The sequence below is a fragment of the Cygnus olor genome, chromosome 14 (assembly GCF_009769625.2).
Source record: "Cygnus olor isolate bCygOlo1 chromosome 14, bCygOlo1.pri.v2, whole genome shotgun sequence".
NCBI lineage: Eukaryota > Metazoa > Chordata > Aves > Anseriformes > Anatidae > Cygnus > Cygnus olor.
This window is the reverse complement of record NC_049182.1, coordinates 749,856-758,436: the sequence shown is the minus strand read 5'-3', so window position 1 is coordinate 758,436 and position 8,581 is coordinate 749,856. Positions and strand designations below refer to the sequence as shown.

General features: G+C 42.2%; 1 long non-coding RNA gene across 1 annotated transcript; it reads right to left on the bottom strand.

Annotated features, from left to right (window-relative positions):
- Positions 1-2,560: 2,560 nt before the first annotated feature.
- LOC121077931 lies at positions 2,561-4,419 on the bottom strand. The gene is made up of 3 exons (XR_005824373.1): positions 4,221-4,419; positions 2,995-3,084; positions 2,561-2,905 (listed from the first exon to the last, which is right to left on the bottom strand). It is a non-coding gene; the product is annotated as an uncharacterized LOC121077931 (long non-coding RNA).
- Positions 4,420-8,581: the final 4,162 nt, after the last annotated feature.

Sequence of the window (8,581 nt, the reverse complement as noted above, 5' to 3'; positions counted from 1 at the left end):
ACAAGTTCTTCTCCTGGGAAATGTTCCCATGTTTATTTTACTCCTCCTAGTAACAAATTTAAATGTCTTTTTTTTTCCCCTGTATCTTATGTCTTTGCTTTTCTGTGTTTTGTAGAGCATCTTATCACTGCGCTGTGCTATCACTGCAGCACTAATCTGTAAGTATAATCCCTCCTGCTTCACATGGGGTGCCAGCCTCAAAAACCAACAGATCGCTCAGAAAGGAACAGACATCAGAACAAGAGCTTGGGAAAAACTGAATTCCCACATGGCAGAGTAAGAAATCTTCTGTTTTGGAAAGGAAAAACCTATGTGCTGCCAAGCCCGTGTTCTTGGCGTCAGACAGTCCCCTCTTCCTCAGTGGCAATTTTAGCTGTGAAACGCAGACCTGGAATCCCAGAGCGGGACGACGCAGAGAGAAGCTGGGCTTGGAGGAAGCTGATGAGAAACACGAACCACCCACATTTCGTTGTCACTGCTCCCTACCTGCATTCACATTACCTCTTCTGAAGAAGAAAGCTGTCTTTCCTGTAAATCTCCCAGACAGCCTCCAGGCTCCACTCGAGATGGGACAACCACCACCACCGCCACAGCTCATCCCCTTAGCAGCTGTCCCCGGGATTGTCTCGGACCCTTTCCTGGTGGCCCAGACCCCTGCCTGGCCATGTCTCCAGTGCTGGGGTGGCGGGGCTCATTCTGAAGCAATTTATTTCCATATATTTAGTGTCAGCTCTGAAAAAATACAGTTTAAATTATTGCAGGGTCTCTAAAGCATAAACCTGATAAGTCACATCCAAGACCTATTTAAATAAACTTTTCTACTTAAGCAAGAGACTGGATGGAAACATTCTCCTCCAGGCACCTTAGTACCTAGGAGAATGACACGTGTGCTTCCTCAAAACAGCATGATGGGGAGCTGGAGATGTGCAGCTGGGCTGTGACAACGCCATACTACACAGATCTAAACTCCCCTCTGACTCTGTGTCACCTCTTTGGAGGAGGCACCAGCTACCAGCTCCTGCAAAGGAATGGAGGACCTAGGATCAGGCTTCACTGGCAGCCAGCCAGTTGGCTGAGAAAAAAAAAATCTCATTAACTGAAAAAAAAACTCCCAAACTGTCATGTTTCAGGGTCACAAGTGCTTTCAATCACAATCACTTTCTGTCTCAGCAGGAAGAATGCGTTTCATTCAGAGAGGGACCTGTTCATCAGAGAGAACAACAGACAAATCAATAAATGTCTGGGTCTTTATTAACTCTGGGATCAAGCCCTTTGGCATTACCTGTGAAGCCACCAGCTACAGATCGCAGTGAGCGAAAGCATCCTACACATTAGTTAAACTGACTTTTAGCATTCATTTCTGCTTAACTCTGGAACACAAGAAAATTCAAATGCCAAATGTGGGCTGGACTTCCACCATCCAGCCCCCAGTGTCACACAACTCCTCCTCCTAGTCAGGATGGGTAGTGGGAGAAACAAAAAGAAGTGATGTACAGGAACATGATTTAGTAACCTCACAAATTATGTTATTGGTTATATATTGAACAGCATTTTAGGGTTGTTTTTCTAAGGAAATCATCAAAAGCTCATACTTTCAGTCCAAAATGATCACAAAAAGTTTCTGAATTCCAAAGGACATATGAGGAATGGGAAAACTAAAACCCACAGCTTTTGAACTAGTTCTACTTTTCACTTTCTTGAAGTGTGATAAGAAACAGCTCCTTGTTTCTGGTTCAGAGAAAAAATTGATTTTTAACTTTGGCAGCTTTCAGTGTGGCTGAGCTGCACAACACATGACACCACACTGTGTAGTTACCATATGAAAATGATGAATGAATATGAAGTGGAAGGAGCGGCAAAAGTAATTTTCCCATGACCTTGAAATGGAAAGAAAGGTAAACTGGGAAGGTGTGTGTGTGGCACCAAGCTCAGGCACAACCACAAACCTCTATTCAGGTCTGTCTGCAGACCAAAAAAATCGTATGATATATCTTTTATTAAGTGACAGATAGCTGTGCTCTAGACCTACAAAACACTCTTGTGTGTATAAGATTCATTTTCCTCAAGCTGAAATCCCCAAGACTTGTGTTGTTTTGCTCTCAGAAATGAAATTTCTGCTGGGAGCAGTTACAGAAAGCAGAGAACATGCTTACCATTAATGTAAGCAAACAGTATATATGGAAGTACAAAGCAGCAAATATTAAGAATAACTTATTGGTACCTCAAAAGACCATGGAAATTTTTAAACATACTTCTGGGGAGAAGGGGTGGTGGTCCCTCAACAGAAGTAATGCACTGGTTTAATAAATGAAATTTACTTTTGCAACAATCTCGATCCAGAGAGGCACACGGACCTTGACTACTTACACAGTGCCCTTCCATCCTTTTAACCTGCAAAATTGGATTCAAAATAAAGTTACAAATTCCCATCCATGCTCTCGTGGAGATACAGTATGTGCTACCACTTTCACAGTTGTTCTGCACCTCTGGACTTTCCAGTCCATAGGAAACTAGAAGGAAGCTGAAAAGAAAGCCTCCTTCAGCAGAGGTGTGGGAACACGTGTGATCAGAGGGAGAAGCCCTTTACAAGCTGCTAAAAGATTTGTTTATAAAATCAGGAGGGCATTCTGGTTATAAAACTGGGAGGCATTCACAGAAGGTGATGTGCCTAATCACGCTGCCATCTTTGTGCAGAGGAAAGCTACCGCACCACAGATTGCACTTCTCCACGGCAATGGCTTCTGCAAGGTAGCAATCAAAAGATGGAGAAAAGTGCAGCGTCACTCTGCCTTTTACAATCCCTCCATTATTTATTTACATCATGACTAATTTCTGTGCTAGAAACAAAGTGATGAACTGTACCAGGGCAGAACTTCCCTGTTGCTTGAAATTGCTTCTCAGTCACCTGAAAAGAGAAATTCAAGTGAGAATGGCTTGTATTGCTCAATCCATCTTCAGATGAGAAACCCACCACCTAATCATTATTTATCTTACCTAGGCAAATGGCAACATCTATCTGTTTTTCTCCTGATACTGCAACAAAGGGATGACTGGGCTCAGAGCCATTCATTGTAGAGAGGTTGCCTGTATTTAAGTAAAACAAGAAGACAAAGAAACAAGAAGAGAAAAAGTCAGTAGCAGGGCAGCACTGAGTTTACAACACACAAAGCTAAACTCACTCTCCTGATAGCCTTGATCAACCTTGTAAATTTGACCATTAAGAATACTATATTTGTAAAAAAAAAACCAAAACAAAACAAAAAAAAACAAACACTGATTTGGGACTCTAGCTATTCAGAACACAATATTTCCTGTTGTGAAATAACGTGGGGATTTCTTATTTATTTATAACATAACACTTACCACAAGCAGCTATTTTCTGAGGAGGAATCAAAACCAACCTCTTTCTTTTTAGATTTAGGGCAGACTCTAAATAGCCAAGGTGACTGAAGCCTTCATTACAGACAACGGTGCAGAGAGGATTGAATTTCCCAGTGGGAAGTGGGCAGACAGAAACTGAGCTCTGCAGCCCTCGGCTAGGCTGCAGTGCGCTGCAATGCCAGCACGGAGCACAGCCGGCACCGACCGAAGCCAAGCAGCGTGTCTGCCTGGCAGCAGCAGCAGGAGCTCCCTCCCTCCTCACCGGCCCCGTTCACCCGATTCACGCAGCACCTCACTTCACGGTCACCGGCATCACGTGCACCCTTCAAAGCCTCAAGCCAAAGCCTTCGGGAAGGCGAGGCACTGAACTAGCTCCCGATGCCCACCCGGCAGCCAGCTCCGGTCTCCAGCGAAGGCTGCCCAGTGCCCAGGAGATGCCACGGGAGCCCTGTGAGCTGGGAAGGCAGCGGTGCTTTCCAGAGAGCACAACACCTACCAAGAGGTTGTGTCGGCTCAGACACACCTTGAGCGACCTGCCAAAGCCAGGATCACAGTGACCTTGTTTTAGGGCGGAAGAGACACCCAGGTATGCATCAAGGTGCAAGCAACCACCAACCAACTGTTTGGTTAGTAAAAATCACCCTCCCTAAATTTACCAGCTTTTTCTCCTAGTGAAGTCCCCAGAACCCTTCTAAAGTGAAGTATGGTGATAAGTGCACCACAGAGGAGGAATCAAGGTTATAAATCAATTTGCTACATGAATTATCTTTGTTTCATTCACATTCGAGAGCAACGGAAAACTTACTGGGATTCATGAGCAAATTACAGATTTGACGTACTGTGAACAGCTTTGCCATTATAGCTGTGGTTGATTTTAATAGATGAAATTGTGTGAAAATTCTCCGTATTGTCTCAGAAATTAGGAAGTACAGCATTCAGTGCAGGGGAACAGCAGCAGTGCACAGCATCTTCATAGTAACATCATTCCTGGGCAGAAAAGTATCAAAATTCCCAAAAGACAGAATGTGAAAGTCAGCCCAAAAATATGAGGTAATATTTGAATGGGAGTGAAGGAAGAGCTTATCCAGTGCCTTTAAAACAGAACAGTTCATACAATTAAATAAAGAGCTCAAAGCAGCACTGCAGGGCTCTCAGCACTTTGGAGATGCAGTTAAGTACTGATCACTTCCCTTTGTAGCTGCTCATCTCAGAGTTGGTGGAAAGTATGACTTTCATTCCCAGCTATTTCTCTTTTTCAGAGCTCTTAAGCATGCTCTTTTATTAAAAGTTAAAAGCAGCGCATAAATTAGGTGCTTTCTTAAGAGAACAAGGCTGCTTTTAAAATGCTGGCATATGCTAAATTAGAAGGAAGTTAACTTCAGAAATCTTAGAGCAGTATGAAACAGTTGCCAGTAAGACAGAATGATTTATTCATGCTCTGCAACAAGCTTGCGCAACGGGGGAAGTTGTTCCTCTCCCTTCTCTCCACGCTGCGCGATCTGCCTTGACACTCAACCAGCCGAAAGTCCATTAAGAGGTGCTTCATTATTTATACTGTAAATTGATTTAAGATTAAATTAATTATACATGCCCAGCCAAAAACTATCGCAGCATCCCATAAGCACCTCTTCTGGGCAGTGTTCCTGGGCTGCTGCACCCAGAGACGAGCAGAGCCCCCGAGCGCTGAGCCCCAGCCCCAGCCCGGGGAGGACCCCGGCCGAGCCGCCGCAGCCCCGAGGAGCCGGCAGGGTAGCGGCACCGTGGGGCTGGGGGCTGCTGTCACCGGGCAGGAAGGCAGCGGGTGCAGCCCGGTCCCCCTGGGCAATAAAACCAGGCCGCAGGAGAGGGGCTGCAGCGCTGCAGGGGTGAGCAGAAGCACAGCAGACACAGGGACGCAAAATGGACAGTGCTTCAGCTAAGAGAGAACCTTCTGAGAATGAAAAAAAAAGAAAAAAACAGACATATATTTGTAAATAAGCACTTTTTGAAACACTGTATATCTTCATTGTAATGGCTTTTGGTGGTGGTGGTGGGTGTTGTTGTTGTTTGTTTTCTTTTGAATATAGAGAAGTAATTGCATTCAAAACTTTGTTCAATACTTGGCAGAATTTTGGACCATTAGCCACAAAACGTCATGTAACATCTGCAATTTTTGCTTTTATGTTCAACATGTTTTTCCAAGTGGTTGTAGTTTGTTTGCCTTTCTTTTTTTTTTTTACCGTGAAATCATTATTTGCCCCCAGCTGAGATTAATAATGGTATTTTATCACATCACATGTACTCATCAGCCTAGGGGAATACTCCCTGAGTTGTTGTTTTTTCACTTTTCTCTCATAAAATGCTTCATCAGTTCTCATAATGTAAAAAGTATATCAGACGCCAGAATAGCAGTTAACACATTATCACACTTTTCATTCTTTAGGATGAAATCTAAGTATTGATTCCAGTTATTTTTGTGACAAAAGATTTGCTTGAACTCCCACTCAAGTCAAACGAAGGACCCCCAAAGGACTTAGCTGGCCCAGGACTTAGCGAACAATTTCCTGCTAAATTCTTAATAGGACTAATTAACTTTTTAAGGTCAAGACTTTTTCAACGGCAAATTAGATTTTTCAAGTGAATACCATTTTTCCACAGCAAGAGCTTCAGCAGAAAAACGCTTTCTTTATTGTAGGCTAGCAGCCCGAGCCGGGGACTGCCCGGCCTGGACGCGCTGCTTGCGGCCACTGCCATCCCCCGCAGCTCACACTCCCAGCCTGGCCGCAAGGAACCCCGAAGCTGAGGGGTCCTGTCTGAACTGGAGGCTGAATGAGTAGCTCAGGCTGTAGAGGAGAAATTTTACCATATGGTCTTTTTGCACACTACGCAAATTTTCTGTGTCTGTGTCTCTTTGTGGGTCAGCACAAAGCTACGGCTGTAGTTAACTGCCGCAGACTGGATCACACGTGTAGCAACAAGCCAAGCACTGAGATGAGCTTCATTTTCTTGCAGGTAGGTTAAATTGAACTTGATGAGGGCACATTAAGCAAGTACCTGTGTGAGTAGCAGGGAGTTTTCAGATCAAGCCATGCATTTATAAGGCAGATGTTCATTAGATGCTACGCTTCTGCAAGGGGAACGCATGCAGTCCATCTGCTTGCATACCTTTCCCTTTCTTGCACAGAAATATATTCACCATTTGCAGTGAAATCTTCCACACTGATAAGGCTAGGTTTGTTAGGGCCTTGCAAAACTGGTAATCCTAAAATAGTTGAAAAGAGCCAAACAGAAAGAGTGAGGTAGTAACGGAGAGCCGGCCACACGGCCTCATCAGTGGCATGCCCTGCGTGGGCTTTAGGAAAGCCACCAGCAAGCTGAAAAATGAGTTTGTTAAGATCTGTGTACAATAAACGGTCCATATGATGTATGATTTATAAGATGTTACAGCAGTCTTGAAAAGCCTTTTAATTTCAGAGAACCTGCTGAAGCAGGGAAAGCTGTGCTATTTAAGGAATACAATGGGCCTATAGGCAGAAAAGCTCTCAGATAACAGTAAAGTGGCTGTCTGGCATATCTGCATTTTGTAACTGCAAGTATAAGCAGCTAAAAGGAATAGAGTGGTGCAGGCCAGTAAACAACACAAGGGATAATTTATATCCTGTATGGTAAAGGATAAGATGCACAAGAAAAAACAACCTAGGAAGAAAGTAAAATAAAAATATAGCAGAGAAGCATAAGAGGATCTGTGTAAAGCAACGATAGAGTTAACAGGCTCTGTACGAGCACTTGCACTGCACTAGCTCCACGATTTTGGAAGAGGTTTCTGAAAAGTAATGAATGCTCGGGAAAGCTGAATGTCCTACACATACCCTGGATCTATTTATATGTGAATTATAATTTCTTTAGTGATTATTTCTGACAACCTGGTTGTTGAACAAGTTACCGGCCACATTTCCATATAAATACGTTGCAGGAGTAATATTTTGCACAGTTGTGAGTGACCCTTAACTCTATATGATGTTCTCCCCGGGTGTGTTTGCATGCTTTATATTTCCAGTCTTGGTTAGGGTAAGTGTTGGATATAAGCCACTACATCCTCTCAGAGTTTCCTTGTGGTTACAAGAGCAGATTTCTTCAGCTTTACTTCCTGCAGATCATTAATCAAGAACTTCAATTTCAATAGACACTCCAGTAAAATAAATGGACAAATAAATTCCTTCTATCAATGGAAAGTAATTCATAACCACTTTTTGTTTGTATTCATAGTAATAGTAGAAGATGAAATTTGGCTTTCCCCAATTTGTTGTTTGCTTGTTTTTCTAACATTATGAGTCAGGTATATCAATTTCCACATTGGAAATACAATACAGAATAACAGAAACAAACAAAAAAAATCTGTTTTCAGAGTTTGGGGGGGGGTATTTTAGTGACTATAAAAAATCTCCATCTTTGAAAGGATAAAATCACATTTCATGTTATTCTTCAATTTGGAGAATCTTCAAGGGACCAGCTTAATTTCTTCCATATTTTTCATACTCCATCAAAAAATTCCAAAATATTCAACCTCTTTTGTGCCACTAATCTAAACCTCAGCAGTTTAATCAATTTTCCTCTGTATTTGTTTTCAGTTCTTTCAGTTGTCTTCCATGCCTACTAAATATTTAAATTTTCTAGAGCCAGGAATATCACTCACAGAATTTCTGTAGCACTCTAAACATTAGACCCATAATCTACACAGTCATGCAATGTAAATAGCTTATTTCTGAATATTTCTGTCATAAATTACAATGAAAAGAGTTTTACAATACTGGAAAGACAACTGCACTGATTAAACACAAACTTCTGGAGAAGGACAAACACTACTTCTATCTTAAGGGATGCATTTAGAAATTACAGCTCCCTTTGGCAGCTGCAAAGATACTGAAATCTATTATTCATCAATCAAGTTGTCATCACCTAGAAGATTAGACAGTGGCCCAAGAGACATAGCCAATATAAGTTTATAAATTTCTCAAGAATAAACAAATAACAAAAAGTCTAACTTACAGAGGATTTGGGCAGAGAAGAGGAGGGAAAGCACAGGAGGGGGTAAGTGACCTCATCACTGAAGAAATATGAGATATGGCATATCTCAGTGAGCAAGATTTTATATGCAATTCCATAAAACAATTTCATAAATAAAGCTTAAAAAGCATAGTCTAAATAAAACTAACATAAAGTA